The following is a 20,476-nucleotide window of genomic DNA, read 5'->3' as shown; positions in this document are numbered from 1 at the left end:
TAAAAAAAAAGTGCTTCATTTTTACAATAATTATGTATAAATGATTTAGTCAGTGTTTGCCCATTGTAAAATCTTTCCTCTCCCTGATTTACATTCTGACACTTCTCACATGGTGACCTTTTTACTGCTGGCAGGTGATGTCAGTGGAAGGAGATGCTGTTTGCTTTTTTTGGCAGTAAACAGCTGTTATTTCCCACAATGCAACAAGGCTCCCACAGTGTAATGTCAAAACCATGGTCCTGACATCACACTGTGGGAGGGGTTTCACCACAATATCCGGTATCAGCCATACAGAGCCACCTGATGATGCGTTTGTGAAAAGGAAAACATTTCTAATGGGAAAGGGGTATCAGCTACTGATTGGGATGAAGTTCAATTCTTGGTTATGGTTTCTCTTTAAGTTACACCATTACTTGGTTTACGTACATTACTAGTTATAACTATGGACTTTTTAATCTTGGCGTGCATAACATGCCAAACCATTCTCTATTTTGATACCCAGAGGTGCCATGGTTCTTCTAGGATCCTTACAATGCCCTTGGATGCCCCAGAACATGCAGGCAGTGCTCTGCTTTGTTATTAGCAACCCAGTGTGCTTTGCAAAGTGAGCAATATGACTGTACTTATACATTTTCAAGAATGGCTAATTAAAATTGTCCAACAACAACTATAATTTTTTAAGGTCCATAAAGATAGTGTGATGATTTGCTCAGCTGCCTGTGCAGGCAGGCAGCTTTTTGACCATTGTGTAGGTTTGCATGCTGCAGGACTCTGGAAAGAAGAGCTTCTGTCAGTTTTGCAGCTTGTGCTTGCTGAGGAATTTGCATACGTTGTCATGCAAATTGCCTGGCCACATTCATTGGAGGCGTGTACTATAAGTACTATGTGTGTCCCACAATGCTTTGCTGTTCATAAGGAGTCTTCCTGTGAAACACTCTGGAGAGTGTCAGCCATGCTCTTGGTTTGAAGATCAGCTTAGAGTAATTCCTGGAAACTGTGCTAGGCAGATTCCATAGTGCAGTTAGGATTGTTTATCTGTTTGTTTGTTCTGTTGCTGTTGTCCTGTCCCAGCAGTGGTCAACAGGAAATGGTTCTGATCTCTGTTCTTGGAGTATAGCTGGTGCAGCGGTTGCTACCAGCTATCTCTTCTGTTCTGTCTCCTGGGATCGCGCTAGCCACTTTTCGCTAGCGCTGTGGATCCTTCTGTTCTGTCTCCTGGGATCGCGCTAGCCACTTTCCGCTAGTGCTGTGGATCCTTCTGTTCTGCTACTCTGTACCTGGATCGCGCTAGCCACTTTTTGCTAGTGCTGTGGATCCTATCTCTCGCTTGTCCCTGTTTTCGTGTGTCTGTCTTGTCTGCTACGACCGCTTGCTGGAGGCTCGGTGAGGTAACCGTTAAGCAAGCGTTCGCGTCCTCTGTTTCATGTTTGTCTGTCGATGGTTAGTTAGGTGTGCTTGTCTCTATTGTGCTTATCACGTGGAGACCGCGCATAACCGCGTGCACTGTTGCGAATGAGTGCGGTGTTCGCGGTTAGCTAGCGTTTGTTATTTTCCGCATCTTCTCATTGTATTATTTGCTGTGCCTTTGCTACCCTCGTATTCTGTTCTGATCTGCCTTGTGTCACGTCTGGCGATCGCACCTCTCGCGATCGCGTTCCTATTTCATATCTGCTGTTGTGTGTGCGCGGTCGCGGGGTGGCGACTGGATTGGCGCACACACATACAACCTGTCCTTTTGCTCATTCTCATTCGCAATCGCCTCTCTTGGGATTGCGTTTTGCGCTTCGTACAATTCCTGTCTGGCATTTGTGGAGGTACAGGGGATTGGTTCCTCTGCACTCCCCAGCGCCATCTGCCGACAGGAATTTCCCTCTACAGGTGTGTAGCACCTTTTGCTGGGTGCCTGCAATTACACGCTTGTGGAGGATTTACGCCGTGTCAGCGCACGCATTGTGCGCTGATCACGGAGAAAGTTCCACAATCGTTACAGATAGTCAGCAGAGTTCTCAGTGTTGGTATATCATGCCGATCCACCACTGTACATCATGATTATGAATAGTTAAACCCAACCCTGGCAAAACACATCATGCATAACTATTTTTATCAGATCCTCTGCCAGTGGATTGATCTTTATTCTTCTTGACAAGAACGATAAGAAGGATGTTTGGTTCTTTGTAAGGTTTCTTGCTCAGTGACATTTAAGAAAACTAGAAGAACTAATCAGGACCATGTCACAGCTATTGCATAAATACATACAAGTATGCATAAAGTGTTCTGTTCTTACATATGTATGCTGATGGTCAATACTTATACCCTTATATATTTTTATTATTGACAACTACCGGTATTTGCTCTAATATTAAAAAAAATAATAATAATGAGAACAAAATATACAAATATAATAGTTTTTTGTACTTGCCAAAAACAACAAAAGTAATCTGTAGCCATGGTCAGCTTTACATATTTTCCAACCCTAGGTCAACTTTCTTGTGGCCATCTGTAGCAGACCCCCTCTGGCTCCGGGTTTTGCTCCCTCTTTCAATTTCCTATTGGTTTATTCCATATAATTTCAGATACTGATTGTTAATATTGATTATTTAAAGTGAATGGGAATCAGGAAAAAAAAAGCCAGATACTTACCTAAGGAGAGGGAAGGCTCTGGGTCCTATAGAGCCTTCCCTCTCCTCACTCGGTGCCCTTGTTGCGACAGCAGCTCCTCCGCTTGAATCCCCCACCGCGGGGGACTTCAGAAATCTTTGGGAGATGAGTCCTCCCGAAGACATGTCGTTCCATACTGCACACTCGCGAGCGCCCTCTCTCACGCACTTGTGTGTGTGCGCAGTATGGATCCGTCCGTCTTCAGGATGACTTGCCTCTCGAAGATTTCCGAAGTCCTCCGCGGTGGGGGAATCAGACTGAGGAGCTGCCGCCACAATGAGGTGACCGGAAGAGGAGCTGGAAGGCTCTATAGGACCCAGAACCTTCCTTCTCCTTAGGTAAGTATCTGGCTTTTTTTCTGATTCCCATTAACTTTAAATAAAAAGTTAATTACATTTTTTATTTAAAATAAACTTTTAGCTTAGCAATGACCCAGGTGGTGGGTCAGAAATAGTGTAACAGTGGTGTTGTTTAATTCAGGATATTGAATTTGGAAAACCTGAATTATCCTGAGCATTACACTTTATCACACAAGCAAGTGGACAGGGTCACAGGGAGTTCACGTGCTTGTGCTTTCACGCCCACCTTCACGTGACTCCAACGCTTCCTCCTTCCGGTGATATGTCTGATTGTGCTGCTTGTAAATTTGCTCTGCCCCGCATGCACAGTAGAATAGATGCCTGTGCAGTCACATTTTTTATATAATTATGCTATATGGTAAAACACTAAATATCTCCGCTTCCACACCTCCAACACTCCAAATTTTCAGGGTAGGGAGGGAACCCCCCCAAAATACTTCTATGCCATGCCCCGCTGGTTCCCAAGATAGGTTTCTGCTATTTGGCATAGAGGTAGTTCGGGGGGTTCCCTCTCTACCCTGAAAATTTGGGGAGTGTAGTACGTGTGGAAATGGAGATATTTAGTGTTTTACCACCAGCAGCATAATTAAATTCCCACTGAGCATGCGTGAAAGGCAGTGTGGAAGGGAGCTTCCGGGCAGCACGATCAGACATAACAGGCTTGGAAGGAGTCATGTGAAGTGCAAGCAAGTGAACTTCCCCTGACCCTGTCCACATGCTCAGGTGCTGAAGTGTAGTGCTCAGGATAAGGGCTCTTTTACACTGTGTGACTCGATTGAAATTGCAAAACTCCTGTGATTCTAGAATCGCAAGTGTAGGTGGTTTAAAATAGGAATTGCGGAAAGTATTTTCCATTTTCCGAATTGGATTTTATGGGAAGCAAAATCACATCTCTTCATCATCAATTTTAAGTGTGATTCCGCTTGAATGTTAAAGATAAGAACGCATGAAAATCACAATTCTGATCACAATTTATTTTCTCCCAGAATTCCTGTAATTATTCTATTTTCAAAAATCTACACAAGACATTTCAACTAAAACCTGAGAAAAAAATGCAAATTGCAAAAGCAAATTCAAAATGTGCAATTGCATAAAAAAAAAAAATCGCAATCACAATGCATGCGATTGCGTTTGAGTTGTGCTATCGCTAGTGGAAAAGAGCCCCAATTCAGGTTTCTGAATTCAATAATCCAAATTCAAACACCAACTAGTCACAAATGACCCCATGACCTTTTTATCTTGGAAAGGGTGGATAATTTGGGTCTTGCGTATTATTAAAACCTCCTTAGCGTTCTGGACAAGCTGAGCTCGTCCAATAACGCTGGAGGGCATCGCTCAGGAATACTTTTTTTAAAAAATTTCTCAGTTTTTCTCCGATCGCCGCCGATCTGCCGCTACCCTTGGTCCCTTGGCAGCTTCGGCAAAACTAGTGGGACAGCGCGGGCAGCGCTGTTGCAGCCAGTCGGGGTCCTCATACTTCCACTATTTGGTGAGTCTTCATGTCTTTCTCCTCCAATTTTGCCGCTATCTAGATCACTTCTTCACATTCATTGGCGTTTTGTGTCGCCATCTTTTCTAATTGCTTCCCCATTCTATCTACCTCAATACCAATGCACTTTCTATTTTTCCTTTCTACCTCATTGCTTTTTTGCACAATATTCCTACTATATGGGTCTATAGAACTTTATTGATGTTATGAATTTTGAATGTTTGTGATTGTTTTGCATATTTATATCTATTGTTGAGGGCAAGTATTAGCACTGCTTGGTGATATTTATATAGCAATAGCACTTTAGCAACAGGATTGGGTAGAGATTGTTTAATGTAAGATTTTTTACTAGAATTGGAGTTTGCTTTCCTGGGTCTATATATGTGGGGCGGTTGTCTCTAGATGATGATCAATATTATTTTTTATTATTGGGGCACCGCTATGCATTTTACTACATGATTCCCCAGGCAGACAATCAATCCACGTAGTACCTGACATGTGACTCAGTTTATGATTTATATCATTTAGGGGTCTGTGACCCTGATTGGCTGCATGTTTGTAATTGTTTTTAAATCATTGAGCTGGCTATGAATAAAGATTTTTTTCATTTGATCTTTTTTGTCTCAGGCTCGATTCATACATTTTGCTCATTTATGGTATGTAATATTTATGATTGATGAGGGGGACCTTTTTCTTTTTGTGTGTGTCAAGTGGTTAGTTTGGAGGTCGAGGACCTCTTTCCCCCTGTCCAATAAAATCTATTTAGGTATTTATGGTAATTATTGTTGCCTGAATATGTTTGCTTGTTTATTTTGGTGTTAACGATCTGCCGCTACCCGCCGCGTAATAGGGCCCCCCCCCCCCCGACACCCCGTGCGCAACCTGGCCAATCAGTGCCAGGCAGCGCTGAGGGGTGGATCGGGACTCCCTGTGACGTCACAACGTCGATGATGTCATTCCTTTCGTCGCCATGGCGACGGGGGAGGCCCTGAAGGAAATCCCATACAGAACGGGATTTCCTGATGGGCATGATCGCCAGCGGCGATCGGAAGGGTGGGTGAGATTCAGCAGGGAGGGGGGTATCATGTAGCTAGCGCTAGGCTAGCTACAGGATTAAACAAAAAAATGAGGTTAAAAAAACCAGAACGCCAGGGAGGTTAAAGAGGTCTTCTAGATTTCACCACAAGCCACTGCTCTCCCTCCTCTCCCTCCCCCCCCCCCCCCCCCCCCACACACACACACACTTTCCTCCCTCACCTTAAGCTAACCTTCATGCTTTTGACATACTGTGCATTCTAGTGCCTGCTCAATGCTGTCAAAAGAGATATCAGAGCCATTGCACAGTCGTGATCAATGTGCAGGCAGGCAGCCCCCTCACCAGTGGAGTGGTCAGTGGTGTACAGGCTCTGTTTTACTATTTAATTTGGTTGAGTTGTGGGCAGGTGCAGCACCATCAAGTCATGGCTTCATAAGTGCGATAGCTCATAGTTTTGTCACTCCTTTACTGCTTAAAGGATTGTGAGAGTACTAAGCCAAGGAAATGTGATGTGCAATCACTAGGTTTTGTAAATTACGGTCTGCGTGTAAAGGGAAACTCTACATACAGAAATATTTATCAACCCATTAAAAAACAAATGTAATTCTGTATTCAAACCAAATGGTTGACGTTTGCCAAGTTTTTCAATACAGGGATATTCCTGTTGATACAGTGCTCCTGAAGTTAGCATCGTTTGGAGTGGTACGCTTTTCAAAAACATGCCATCTTATTCACGGGTCATATGATGACCACACTTGGAGTAGTGGCGTTCCAGAATTTTAATCTTGCTGAGGAAACAATCTTCTCTTGATAATTACAGATGTAGATGCAATGGTCACTTAACCTCATGTGCAGCATTCAGAAGGCTTGGATGACTTATCCTAGTCCTCGGGGCACCTGTTCAATTAACTGACATTCTTTGGCTCTCAGGTAGCAAAATAGTTACATGAAAAAGCCTGCCTCCCTGCAGGGTGGGATATCTAGTCCCCTTGATGATAATGGAACAATGTTGGCACCTAAGACAGGACGATGTACAGTACCTGAAAGTGGTGAGTTTTGTGGATTGGACCTTGATTCATACCAATACTGAATCTCACCATGCATGTGCTTTTCACCATTTACATGTTACCGCTTGGAAAACAAATCCAAAAACATGGCCTGACATACCACTGCTATGCGGACGACACCCAACTATATCTTTCCTTCAAGCCTGGTGTGACAGACCCAAATCTAACTATACGCCTGCTTACGTGAACTACAGCAATGGTCCTGGATGAATGACAACTGGCTGAAACTGAATGCAGACAAAACTGAAGTCCTTCTGATCGGAGGGCAGTGCATGACAACAAAACAACTTAACTTGCAGTCTTCACCACTGGGAATAGGAGGCACGGATCTACGCAGCTCTGATCATGTGCGTAGCCTGGGAGTTCTAATTGATAGGGATTTAAACTTCAGAACTCAAATCTCTGCTGTGGTGAAATCATCATATTTTCACCTGAAGAACATTGCAAAAATCAACACCTCATCCCCCCCAGAAGATCTGCCAACCTTAGTCCATGCCTTCATTACATCCCGACTGGACTACTGTAATGCTCTCTACACTGGCCTTCCAAAAAAGTCTTGTACCGCCTACAGCTGATACAGAATACTGCTGCCAGACTGCTAACCAACCAACTCCGTCACTGCCACATAACGCCAGTCCTGCACTCCCTTCACTGGCTACCTATAGAATGGAGGGTCCTATTCAAGATCGGCCTACTGACATTTAAATCCCTGAATAATCTGGGCCCTGGATACATTAAAGAAATGTTGCAGCTGCGTAGCAATCCCCACATTCTCAGATCCACAGGTTCTAATAATCTAGTCATACCCAGAGTCCACTTGGAAACTTTTGGTCAAAGAGCCTTCTGTCATGCTGCTCCTATGTTTTGGAACTCCTTACCTCAACAGATCAGGACAGCTCCATCCCTGGATGTGTTTAAATGTAGACTGAAAACCCACCTGTTCAGTTTGGCATTTGCAGAAATATAACTTTTGTTGTGTGAATACTTCATCCTACTACCAATTATTGAATCTGAGAGAGCTTAAGCTTTGAGTCCTATGGGAGAAAAGTGCTATAGAAATGTTATTGTATTGTATTGTATTTTTTTGTCAATAAACAAAAAAGTTCATAGAAGATGTTAAAAGGGAGAGGAGGCTGTAAATAGATCACATCCCAGTGTCCCTGTATGACCTTGGATGCCCACTGAGAATAATCATCAAAGCCAGAAGTAGATAGATAGATAGATAGATAGATAGATAGATAGATAGATAGATAGATAGATAGAAGACTACACAAACCATTCAAATCTCTAATTCAGCTGTCAATTTTTCGATCCATGCTATTGTAAATTTGCATTGTGCATCTGTACTTTATACAATAAATATATAGCAGTAACCAGTCTTTCCATGTGTGCCCATAGCTGACCCTGCCTATCATCTATCTGTGTTATGAAGCCATCGCAGCCAGTCCTATTTCAAGGCCCTACTGGACGGAGCTTTGCTCAGGATCAAGATTAACTCTCTGCACTTTATCTCTCAGGTGAATTTGAAACACTCTAATCCATTAGACCTCTGAATACTAATGGCCAGTGCTTCCAAAAATAAGGGGATATAATCTGAGTTGTTTTTCCTCCTTTTACCACTACATAAGAAATCCCCCATTGAACGGGCTGATGCTGAATGATTGCTACAGGTTTTGGTGTGGCCATACAGACACCCTAGGCCTATAGTTGGATGGTGTATATCTACTAATAAGCGCTTCTGGGGCCTAATACTCCTAAGAAAGCGAACGTGGTTCACAAAACGCATCAAGCCGGCCCGGTGCTTGACCCCAGATATTGAGTGGTTTTCTGTTTTATATTCTGTATCCTATTTTAGTTGTAATATAGGGAAAATTGAATATTTTCCCCCAACCAACTGAAATAAACAAATTATCATACCCGAATAGGGGTCATAATGATGATGGTATTGTATATGTAATAATAATATGTAGCGTGGCACTTTTTTTGCATGTTTTTTTTTTCATATGTTAGAAGATAACTAACGAATGACACATGACTAGACTAGTGTTGGGCGAACAGTGTTCGCCACTGTTCGGGTTCTGCAGAACATCACCCTGTTCGGGTGATGTTCGAGTTCGGCCGAACACCTGACGGTGCTCGGCCAAACCGTTCGGCCATATGGCCGAACTAAGAGCGCATGGCCGAACGTTCCCCGAACGTTCGGCTAGCGCTGTGATTGGCCGAACGGGTCACGTGGTTCGGACCCGAACGCGCTCTGATTGGCCGAACTGTCACGTGGTTCGGGTAAATAAATACCCGAACCACGTCATATCTCCGCCATTTGTCTGTGGGTTTAGCTTTGGGTAGGCAGGCAGGGTAGTTCGCGCTCCAGCCACGCTAGCCAGGGTCCCCCCCAGTCATTGTGTGTCGCTGCTGGGAATAGTAGTACACCGCTCGCTCAGCATTCTGTTTACTGCCACTCTGTGTACCTCGCTCAGCCACACTATATAGCATTCTGTTTACTGCCACTCTGTGTCTGCTGGGAATAGTAGTACACCGCTTGCACAGCCACACTATATAGCATTCTGTTTACTGCCACTCTGTGTACCTCGCTCAGCCACACTATATAGCATTCTGTTTACTGCCACTCTGTGTCTGCTGGGAATAGTGGTACACCGCTCGCTCAGCCACACTATATAGCATTCTGTTCACTGTTCTGTGTCTGCTTGGAATAGTGGTACACCGCTCGTTCAGCCACACTATATAGCATTCTGTGTACTGTTCTGTGTCTGCTGGGAACAGTAGTACACCGCTCGTTCAGCCACACTATATAGCATTCTGTGTACTGTTCTGTGTCTGCTGGGAACAGTAGTACACCGCTCGCTCAGCCACACTATATAGCATTCTGTTCACTGTTCTGTGTCTGCTGGGAATAGTGGTACACCGCTCGCTCAGCCACACTATATAGCATTCTGTTCACTGTTCTGTGTCTGCTGGGAATAGTGGTACACCGCTCGCTCAGCCACACTATATAGCATTCTGTTCACTGTTCTGTGTCTGCTGGGAATAGTGGTACACCGCTCGCTCAGCCACACTATATAGCATTCTGTTCACTGTTCTGTGTCTGCTGGGAATAGTGGTACACCGCTCGCTCAGCCACACTATATAGCATTCTGTTTACTGTTCTGTGTCTGCTGGGAATAGTGGTACACCGCTCGCTCAGCCACACTATATAGCATTCTGTTCACTGTTCTGTGTCTGCTGGGAATAGTGGTACACCGCTCGCTCAGCCACACTATATAGCATTCTGTTCACTGTTCTGTGTCTGCTGGGAACAGTAGTACACCGCTCGTTCAGCCACACTATATAGCATTCTGTGTACTGTTCTGTGTCTGCTGGGAACAGTAGTACACCGCTCGTTCAGCCACACTATATAGCATTCTGTGTACTGTTCTGTGTCTGCTGGGAACAGTAGTACACCGCTCGTTCAGCCACACTATATAGCATTCTGTTCACTGTTCTGTGTCTGCTGGGAATAGTGGTACACCGCTCGCTCAGCCACACTATATAGCATTCTGTTCACTGTTCTGTGTCTGCTGGGAATAGTGGTACACCGCTCACCCGTCACTGTATAGCATTGTGCTCTGTGTCGCTGCTGGGAATAGTGGTACTGTATAGCATTTCTGTACTGCCACTGTACTGCTGCCAGTCAGCGTGTACTGTAAGGATAAGTGAAATGAGGAAGAAATCCGGTGAAAGAGGGAGGGGCAAGGGAAGAGGTGTTTCCCCTGACGGTTCACGTACAGGCCACAGGGGAGCACCCAAGAAAACCCACTCAATACCACCCATGTTGTCCAGGACAACAACCCTCACAAATCCAAAAGAACAGGACCAGATAATTACTTGGATGACCTCTCAAGCGTCCAGCAGTGGGTTAAGCAGCACCAGCACATCACGCACGAGGTCCGAGTCCTCAGCCAGTTACAAGGAGCCAGTGGGCACAAAGCTGACACAACCGGCAGCGACACCACGCACACAACTGCCAGATAACCAGTCCGATGAATTACCTCAGGACACAATGGGGTATTCGCAGGAGCTATTCCCAGCCCAACAAACTTCCACCTTTCAAAGGTCAATGGAGGAACAGCCAGAAATGTTGTGCCTGGATTCACAACCGTTAACTGTGGGAAATGTACCGCGCACTGAAATACGAGGCGAGTCCGAAGAGGACTCGGAAACCCAAATCCCAGAGCAATTTGGGCAGGAGGGGTTGCAATTGCAGGAGGTCGGCCGACAAGATCTGGAAGACGACGTTGGAGTGTGCTGCGCAGAGGTTGTTGTGGGGAGCTCTACTCCACGGCGGTGGCCCACAATGACATATGACGAGTTTGAGGAGATGGAAGAGGAGGGTATGGACAATGTGGACAGAGACCCAGATTTTGTTTGTGAACGAGAACATCGCCGTCGTAGCAGCAGCACAGATGAGTCTGTTGAAGAACACACTGCTGCACGAGTTCGCCTTGTGCCACAAGGTAGGCGGCGCGCAATTTCAGGCACCACAAGCGTGGAAGTTCAAGTGAGAGGCAAAAGAGGAGCAAACAGAAATCGCCAGCAAGGAGGCAGGTGCTCCAAAGTCTGGGCTTTCTTTGAAGACTGCACTGAGGATGTTACCATGGCGATTTGCAAGGTGTGCAAGACCCGCCTGAGCAGGGGGAAAAATATTAACAACCTCTCCACCACCAGCATGAGCCGTCACATGCTATCCAAACATCCCACTCTTTGGGCAAACGCGTCAGGACAGGGTACCAGAAACAACACTGCCTCCCTTGGGTTCACCAGACCCGCCTCAGCAGCAGCAGTAGCCCAGCCATTGCGTGGTTCACAACATTCACAAACATCAGACGACGCTGACACTGTCACTTTCCGGAGTAGTGCTCTTGAGGTCTCCCAGTGTTCATCAAACACAACAACCAACAGCCCTTCCGTGTGCAGCGCTACGGTTCAGTTGTCTGTGTCGGAGATGTTTGAGCGCAAGAGGAAATTGCCAGCAAATGACCCCCGGGCCGTGGCAGTAACAGCCAGCATAGCCAAGCTTCTGGCCTGCGAAATGCTGCCATATCGATTGGTGGAGGCAAACAGCTTCAAGGGCATGATGTCAGTGGCCATCCCACGTTACGTGGTTCCCAGCCGCTACCACTTTGCACGCTCTGCAGTGCCTGAGTTGCATGAGCACGTGGTCAGCAAAATAACCCGAAGCTTGAAGAATGCCGTTGCCTGCAAGGTTCACCTCACCACTGACACCTGGACGAGTGCGTTCGGCCAGGGTCGATACATCTCCCTTACCGCGCACTGGGTGAACCTTGTGGAGCCTGGCAGCGATTCCTCACCTGCTACGGCACGGGTGTTGCCCACGCCACAAACAGCTGCACCGCCGTCCCTCCCACTGGATAACAGCAGCACCTACCTCTCTGACTCCTTCTCCTCCAACGCATCTCAAAGCTGTACCTCATCCGGAAACGCTAACCCAGCAGCAGTAGGATCGTGGAAGCAGTGCAGCACAGCTGTTGGCATGCGTCAGCAAGCGTTGCTGAAGCTAATCTGCCTTGGGGATAAGCAGCACACAGGGGAGGAAATTTGGAGGGGAATAAAGGAACAGACGGATTTGTGGCTGGCACCGCTGGACCTGAAACCGGGCATGGTTGTGTGTGATAATGGGAGTAATCTCATTCGCGCTTTAAGGTTGGCTAAGCTGACACACATCCCTTGCCTGGCGCACGTGATGAACCTAGTAGTTCAGCGGTTCCTGAGGACATACCCAGGCGTGCCCGATCTGCTGTTGAAGGTGCGTCGAGTGTCCAAACATTGTAGAAATTCCAGTACTGCTTCGGGGGCACTCGCCAAGATGCAGGAGCGCTTCAATCTCCCCCACCATCGCTTGCTGTGTGATGTCCCTACGCGCTGGAATTCTACGCTGCACATGCTAGCCCGCTTTTGCGAGCAGAAGAGTGCAGTGGTCCAGTACATGACGGCGCAGTACCGAGGCGCATCCGGCCAGCTGCCAAGCTTCTGTGGATCCGATTGGGCCAACATGTTGGACCTCTGCCAAGTCCTCCAAAATTTTGAGCAATCCACGTTGCTTGTGAGCAGTGACAACTCTTCAGTCAGCATTACCATACCACTGCTGTGTTTACTGAAGAGGTCGATGTTAAAAATCAAGGAAACAGCTGTCATGATGCAACTGGGGGAATCTGAAGGAGAAAACGATCAGCGTGATGGTACCAACATCAGGCCATCCGCCTCAGGGAACGCTGGCCCCAGCAGCTATGACGAAGAAGAGGAGGAGGAACAGCTGGAGTTGGAGCAGGAATTTCATGCCACCACTGACGAGGGCCAGAGCGGTGCACGTTGGACTTCCACAATTCAACGCGAATGGTCAGCAGAAGCAGACCAGGAGGAAGGTGACGACTATGATGCATCACAACAACTATCACAACGCTCACAAGAGGATGATGAGGATTCTGGTAGGACTCTGGCACACATGGCTCAATTCATGCTAGACTGCATTGAACGTGACCCACGCATTGTGCGCATTCTGGACAACACCAATTACTGGGTTTATACCCTTCTGGATCCACGGTACAAACACAATGTTCCAAAACTGCTTGAAGAAAGAGTCAGACAGGTCAAAATGGAAGAATACCAGCAGGCCCTTGTGGAGACTTTAGAGAGGAGATTGACATCCTCCCCCTCCTCTAGCCAGTTGTACGCAGACAGACTGACTTCCGCAAACCCAGGACGACCAGGAGGGCAGCAAACAACGCAAGCCGCAGCTAGTACCCAAAAGGGAATGGTATCGGCAGTGTCCTTGGAGTGGGAAAATTTTCTGACACCCATGCAGCCGCAGCCCACTGAACAGCAAGCGTGCAGATCCACCTCCAACACCGATCGCCTGGAGAAGATGGTCAAGGACTACATGTCAGATGGCGTAGCTGTGTCGAACCATCCATCTGCACCCTTCAACTATTGGGTATCGAAGCTAGACACCTGGCACGAACTGGCAATGTACGCAATAGAGGTGCTGGCTTGCCCGGCAGCCAGCGTTATGTCGGAACGCTGTTTCAGTGCTGCCGGAGGCATCGTCACAGATCGGCGTATCCGCCTCTCTACAGACAATGCAGACCGTCTGACTCAAATTAAAATGAATCAATCCTGGATTGGAAATGACTACGCAACACTCCAGGACCCCAACCAAGTAACATGACCAATGAACATCTGGGATGGTGTTGCGTTTCCGGGCCCTGTTTATTGAACCTCTCATCTGTATTACATTTATGACTGCATGGCGGCAAAAAGCATTGCTGCTATATCCGCACGCTTTTTGTCCACATGCAAGGCCTGGGTTGTTGTGTCTCACAAAGCGTGGCCTTCTCCTCCTGCGCCTGCTCCTGTTCCATCACGTCTGCTGCTGCTGGGTTAGCGTTGCCGCGTGGTCCCTGTTTATTGAACCACTTATCTTTATTACATTTATGACTGCATGGCGGTACAAAGCATGCTATCCGCACGCTTCTTGCCCTCATGCAAGGCCTGGGTTGTTGTGTCTCACAAAGCGTGGCCTTCTCCTCCTGCGCCTCCTCCTGTTCCATCACGTCTGCTGCTGCTGGGTTAGCGTTGCCGCGTGGTCCCTGTTTATTGAACCACTTATCTTTATTACATTTATGACTGCATGGCCGTACAAAGCCTGCTATCCGCACGCTTCTTGCCCTCATGCAAGGCCTGGGTTGTTGTGTCTCACAAAGCGTGGCCTTCTCCTCCTGCGCCTGCTCCTGTTCCATCACGTCTGCTGCTGCTGGGTTAGCGTTGCCGCGTGGTCCCTGTTTATTGAACCACTTATCTTTATTACATTTATGACTGCATGGCGGTACAAAGCCTGCTATCCGCACGCTTCTTGCCCTCATGCAAGGCCTGGGTTGTTGTGTCTCACAAAGCGTGGCCTTCTCCTCCTGCGCCTGCTCCTGTTCCATCACGTCTGCTGCTGCTGGGTTAGCGTTGCCGCGTGGTCCCTGTTTATTGAACCACTTATCTTTATTACATTTATGACTGCATGGCGGTACAAAGCCTGCTATCCGCACGCTTCTTGCCCTCATGCAAGGCCGGGGTTGTTGTGTCTCACAAAGCGTGGCCTTCTTCTCCTCCTGCGCCACCCTCCTCCTGTTCCATCACGTGTGCTGCTGCTGGGTTAGCGTTACCGGTCCCTTTTCCTGGAACCTCTTATATGTATTACATTTATGACTGCATGCCGACAAAAAACATGTTACCTGTGCAAAGAAAACAGACATTTCCCGCATTTAAAAGACAGTTTTCCCTTTGAAACTTTAAAATCGATTTTCTCAAAAACTATAAGCTCTTTTTGCTAATTTTTTTTTCCTCTTGTACCCACTCCCAAGGTGCACATACCCTGCAAATTTGGGGTATGTAGCATGTAAGGAGGCTTTACAAACCACAAAAGTTCGGGTCCCCATTGACTTCCATTATGTTCGGAGTTCGGGTCGAACACCCGAACATCGCGGCCATGTTCGGCCTGTTCGGCCCGAACCCGAACATCTAGATGTTCGCCCAACACTAGACTAGACACTTATTTATTTATTGTTATCCCCTTAAAAGTCCCAGAGATCAAATAGATTACTAACATAATTCAATTGGAATGTGGGGTATTTATTAATTAAATACTAAAGGTTTATTACTCTAGTGCCGAAACATCTTTATAGATCTTTTACATGTTTTATATAATAAATATATTCTTTTCTAACAAAGACTTTTAGCTTAGCTGTAGGGATAGCATTGGTTCCTGTGTGATTGATTTATTAATGAATTTGCATTAGTTTATTTGCATGTAACTGTGCAGAGTGTTAATTTACTTTTCTGTTTTACATGCCACACCCCTTTAGCATCCCCCTTTTACAATTTAATAGATATCCTAGCTCAAGGGGGGGGGGGGGAGCTTAGATTCTGTGTTTTTTTCTTATATATTATCCTTGTGGCTAGGATTCATCTCAGTGCTCTCCCTCGTCCCCTGTCTGTGACCATTGGCAGCATGCAAACAGCATATGCTGGTGTGTGCAAGGTGCACATGTATTTTTTGGACTATAAGACTAAATTTTTTGCGCCCAAAAGTGGGGGAAATTTATACATAATTATTGTAAAAATGAAGCACTTTTTTATTACATTATTTTCACTGGAGTTCCTCTTTAAACAATCATTTTAAAGTTGAATCATACCAGAAAGAGTAGTGCAGTTTTAATCAGATGGATATGCTGATCTGTTTGTCAGATCTGAAACCCTATATCCCCTATGTACTGTTTAATACAAAACAGTTGATTTGGTGCAAACTGAAATCATTTTTTGTTTTCAATTGAATTTGTCCAATGGTATTTGTATTCAATTCCAATCAATCAAGTGAAAGTAATCAATGGATATTCAGCAGCAGCACATCAATCATTTTTGAAACCATATATAGCTATTTTTACAGTGTATACTTTTGCTAAAGAGAGACTTCATATTGTCTGTTGATTAAGGCTGCTTTCAGAGTGGGACGTTACAGGCGCATGTTAGAGCAGCTTGTAACACAGCCCAACTCACAGTAATGAAAAATCAATGGGCTGTTCACAGTGCCCACGTTGCGTTACAGTGTAACGCTGGACGTTCTGTGATAGTGCAGCATGCTGTGCGTTATATGCGGTTTAGCCGCGTTAGACTGCATGCACATGCTCAGTAATGTTGGAGGAGGAGGGGAGAGTCCGCTAGTGCCCCTAGCCACATGGCTAATTAATATTCAATGCACTGTGTGACGTGCAGTGTTTACTTCCTGGAGCGGCCGCTTTGTACGGCGATTGGCTGGCGGGACCACGTGATGTGGAGTATTCCGATCACGTGGTCTCCACCAGCGCATGCGTCAAAAATTACGCATCACGGACGCATCAAGAGCCGCATAGCGCGGTTAGGGGACATTATGCGACCTTAACGTCCCCTCTAACGCAACGTCCAAGTGTAAAAGAGCCCTAAGGGCCCATTCACACTTGTGTGCTTTACAAGCGATTTCAGCATCGCTGAAAATCGCTAGCGTTTTGAAAACGCTTGTGCAATGAAAACTATATGGAGGTGCTCTTATCTAAGCGATTTGCTGAAACGCAAACGTGTTGCCTGCAGCATTTTCTGAGCAATTCTGAGCGATTAGCGGTTCAATGTTAAGTATAGGAGCGCTGGTAAATCGCTCTGGAAACGCAGGCCTGTTCACAATCAGAGTTTTTCCAGTGATTTTCCAGCGATTTTACCCATCAAACCTTGCAGTTTACCCACAAAACACCTCTTTTTTTCCTGTGCAGATGTCATTTCCTGTTTATGGAAGACATACACAGCTTATTGAACTAGAAATCGAAAATGCTAATCGCTAAAAAGGGCTTTCTGTACAGTGAAAAATCTCGAGGAAAAACCGCTGGAAAACTCCAGAAAATCGCTCAGTGTTTGCGTTTAGCGATTACTAGTGTGAATGGGCCCTTATAAAGGAATAGGAATCTTTTACTGATTTTTCCTCCCTTCCCTGAAGACAACTGAGGCCCCCTGGCTGCTTATTATTTACAGCACTACCCTTTGGTAGCTGTATGCACTCCTACTAGCTTCCCCAGTTTTTCCTACTGCCCTCCAAGTTCCCCACTACTGGGTTTCTAAACAGTCCTTGCCTATGTGTGATCTGCACTCCATACAGGGGACTGGCTTTCTGGACTGCAGATCTGATCTAGGTATAGACAGGAAGGATGAGCACTGCTCAGGCTGATAAGTGGATAACAGATTATAATTATGGGATTCAAATCAGAGCCAGATAAGTAATGCTAATAATAACAGGAATTTGGAGGACAGGGGGAAACGAGGGGAGGCGGTAGCAGATCATGTCAATTAGGCACTAGTATCCGATCAGCTACTACATAGTATTTAAAGTTGTAGATGATTGTAGACGATCAGCTACAACTATCATTGATATGAGTGCCCAATACCGGGGGGAGGTTTAGAGTTAGGCATTAGGTGGGAGGGTTAAGGCTAGGCACTTACAGGGGTGGCTAGGGTTAGGCATTAGGTAGGAGGTCTTCTTTTTAGGCACTTACATGGGTGGTTAGGGTTAGCCATAGGTGGGGGGTTTTGTTAGGCAACTACAGGGGTGGTTAGGGTTAGGCATTAGGTAGGAGGTCTTCTTTTTAGGCACTTACAGGGGTGGTTAGGGTTAGGCATTAGGTAGGAGGTCTTCTTTTTAGGCACTTACAGGGGTGGTTAGGGTTAGGCATTAGGGAGGAAATCTTCCTTTTAGGTATTAGGTGGGATGGGGTGGGGAGGTTAGGGGTAGGCACTTAGAGCAGAGGGTTAAGGTTATAATAGGTGCCTGGATAGTGCATAGTAAAATAATGGTAATTTAAATTACCAATATTCTACTAGTAGCGGCACCACCCGCCGTCCAACTGATGCTGCAGTACCGCAATACATACTAGGCTGCCAGCACTGCTGTATAAAGTGTACAGGCTACTGGCAATGGAGAGATATTGGTAAGCATCTCTCACATCCATGAGAAGAAAGAAGAAGCAAAATCAGTAAAGATTTTTAACTGTATTACAGATTGGAGCAATTTGGGATTGATTTAGCATGTGTATAACTACTACCAGTGGCGTAGCTAAGGAGCTGTGGGCCCCGATGCAGGTTTTACAATGGGGCCCCCCAAGCACTCTATACATAACAATTGATACAGTGCACCAAAACGTGCCATTAGCAACTACAGTGTCAGAGGTGCTAGAAGGGGATGGGGAGCAGCTTGTTAATGATTACCACTATTCAAAGTATCTATAGAAGTGATTATTATGAGCACAGGACCAATAGAGAGCTAATACTGTAGTTGAGAGATTGCCCTTCAGGGCCCCTCTGGCCCAAGGGCCCCGATGCGGTTGCAACCTCTGCAACCCCTATTGCTACGCCCCTGACTACTACTATCCTTTCGATAACAGAGCGAACATCTCTTCCTGGAAGGTAAGCTAACAATTTTCAATATAATATTCCTTAGATGACATTAGCAGTTTACTAATCAGAGATGTGTCAGTAACTCATTAGACCACAAGCCAATAAAGAGGAACTGAAAGACAAAATAAAAGTTTTCTATCCCTGTAGCAGGTGTTAGAGACCTACTTCATTTCAATGGCAGATGAGGATAAAAACCCAGGAATTCCAAGACCTCAGCAGTGTATAATAGTAATCAATCCTGCCAGCAGCCTTTCAGCATCTTCCCAATGTGACTTCAATACAACAGGCTCTTAAAAGGGAGAGGAAGAACATTGATATTCCTGTCCATTCACAAATGTCCCTAGCTGAGCAGTGAGGTGGGAGGTGTGGGCTGTATGTGAGGGGCAGAGGCAGCTGACACAACAGGCTGCATGTCACATGTGCCCCCGCTATCCGGACACTGTCTAATAAATAATGCCTAGCCCACCACTGTCCAAGTTGTTCAGAAAATAGATTATTGGTGATTGATTGATTGATTGATACTTCCTATACCATGATTATTATTTATTTATTTATTATTTATTTATTCAAGTATATATATATATATATATATATATATATATATATATATATATATATATATATATATATATATATATATATATATATATATATATATATATATATATACACAAATAAATAAATTATTTCAGTGGGGTTAGGTTATAAATATAAATTATGGGGACCTAAGTTAAAGAGGAACTGTAACCAAGGATTGAATTCCAGCCCAATCAGTAGCTGATACGCCCTTTCCCACGAGAAATCTTTACTTTTTCTTGAATAAATCATCAGGGGGGGGTCTGTATAGCTGATATTATGGTGAAACCCCTCCCACAGTGTGATGTCATGACCTAACTCCTGACATCTCACTGTGGGATCTTGTTGCATTGAGGGAAATTATGGCTGTGCATATGTATATCTATAAAGAAAACAACCTTTTAGCCTACCGCATTGTTGGGAGGTGTGATTATAGATAATGGCAGTTGGTGCTGTCTGTTTTTTTTCATGTCTGCCAGTAGTAAAGATGATTACATGCAGGATGATTGTGGATCAAACAATATGAACAAATCACATGGCGAATATCAATCATTTCTTAATCTTTCTTCTTTTGTTTGAACTTCTCACTTAGCAATTAATTGATTGATTTTTTTCCCCTTTTCACTCAACTACTACTCTTTAAAATATGGAGATCCAGAATCATCAAGGTTTTCGCAGCAAGCCTCAAGGAACCCAAAAGCTCTCCTACTGGACAGTTATACAAAATACAATTTTTACGATATGAGAAAAAAACAAGCAAGAGAGTTATAGCAAATAATTCCTATTTGGTCTATAACAGCCAGGCATACATTCAGTTCCGCTGGTTTATGGTACACCTATTGGCACACCTAGAGCAATGCCAGAGTTGGATAACACATTTTGCCCAAACCGGTGTGAGGACATTATACAGACAGTAGTGTATTCTCGGCCCTGTTTGAGACAGGCGAATCTGAGCTTAGGGGGTTTCGGCCTCGAGGGATTAATTTGGACACGAGCATTTAGCTATTATATAGCCATAGTGCTGGTTTTAAAGATTTCAGTGCATTGGGTTTGGATTTTGAGCTGGAGTGACAACTATAAAAGATGAGTATTAGTTAGGCTTAGTTAGGCTTAGGTGTAGTGGGAGGTAAGCTTCATCAGTTAAGGTTAGTAAGGTAAGGTTAGGTTTCAGGAAGGGCTTGAATATGAAGGAGTGTAATTCAAAGTTGGAGAGGTTAGAGATAGAGGTTAAAGAGGAACTGTAACCAAGGATTGGACTTTA

The 20,476-nt window shown here is 45.3% G+C and overlaps 1 protein-coding gene and 1 long non-coding RNA gene across 8 annotated transcripts in view; one reads left to right on the top strand and one right to left on the bottom strand.

Annotated features, from left to right (window-relative positions):
* Positions 1-20,476, bottom strand: part of DCDC1 (doublecortin domain containing 1) — a 751,262-nt gene that overhangs the window by 478,359 nt on the left and 252,427 nt on the right. The window lies entirely within an intron of this gene.
* Positions 1-20,476, top strand: part of LOC137538368 (uncharacterized) — a 50,375-nt gene that overhangs the window by 19,267 nt on the left and 10,632 nt on the right. For both annotated transcript variants that reach the window (XR_011024769.1, XR_011024770.1), the window contains exon 4: positions 8,008-8,126. This is a non-coding gene — a long non-coding RNA (uncharacterized lncRNA). The remainder of the gene's footprint in view (positions 1-8,007; positions 8,127-20,476) is intronic.

The sequence above is a fragment of the Hyperolius riggenbachi genome, chromosome 11 (assembly GCF_040937935.1).
Source record: "Hyperolius riggenbachi isolate aHypRig1 chromosome 11, aHypRig1.pri, whole genome shotgun sequence".
Lineage (NCBI taxonomy): Eukaryota > Metazoa > Chordata > Amphibia > Anura > Hyperoliidae > Hyperolius > Hyperolius riggenbachi.
Note: the sequence above shows the minus strand (reverse complement) of the source record. Positions and strands in the feature narration are given on the sequence as shown.